Source organism: Arachis ipaensis, chromosome B06, assembly GCF_000816755.2.
Source record: "Arachis ipaensis cultivar K30076 chromosome B06, Araip1.1, whole genome shotgun sequence".
Lineage (NCBI taxonomy): Eukaryota > Viridiplantae > Streptophyta > Magnoliopsida > Fabales > Fabaceae > Arachis > Arachis ipaensis.
In genome coordinates this window covers 29918933-29919650 of record NC_029790.2, presented here as the reverse complement: position 1 = coordinate 29919650, position 718 = coordinate 29918933, and the positions used below count along the sequence as shown (strand labels likewise).

The window sequence follows — 718 nt, the reverse complement described above, 5'->3', positions numbered from 1 at the left end:
AAAAGCATATATAAAAAAATTTGGAGTAAATAAAAATACACACTAAAATATATAAATATCAAAATACATTTTAAAATTATTAAAGTACAAATAAAAAATTCGTAAATATCATTTACTAATTATATGACATTTTGTCCATCAAAAAAAATTTTGGACCATATTTTGATAATGAATCTTTGATATGTACTTTTATCCACTCCAAATTTTTTGATGCCTGTTTTTATTCATTTACTTTATTTTATTTAAATATAGAAGATCATATTCAAGAGAGTACTGGAACAATTGTCTTAAATCATTTAGGATCATAAAAAGGTATAGAATTCCTTCCACATCAGAAAACGTATTAAATATATAATTATTCCTTTGCTTTTTACCTATTTGACTAAATTTTTAGGATAAATAATTTGATGAGAAAATAAAATTGAATTAAATAAAAAGGGAGTCACTTAGATAAAGACGTCTAAAATGTCTTTTTTTAAAAATATTTTTTAGTAATTAAAATTTAATATATATAATTGATTAAACTGTATTATTTTTGTCAAATTATGAACATAAATTAATTTGACCAAAAAATCAATAAGCCAAATCTTGAATCGGTCAAAATTAATACTATTTTTATAAAATAACTATAATATTCCTATTATAGAAAACGACTAAAATACTTTTATATATATATATATATATATATATATCAATTTAATGTTTAAAAAAATTGTAG

The 718-nt window shown here is 18.7% G+C and overlaps 1 protein-coding gene across 1 annotated transcript in view; it reads right to left on the bottom strand.

The window, feature by feature from the left end:
• Positions 1-718, bottom strand: part of LOC110263947 (uncharacterized membrane protein DDB_G0293934-like) — a 2841-nt gene that overhangs the window by 1038 nt on the left and 1085 nt on the right. The window lies entirely within an intron of this gene.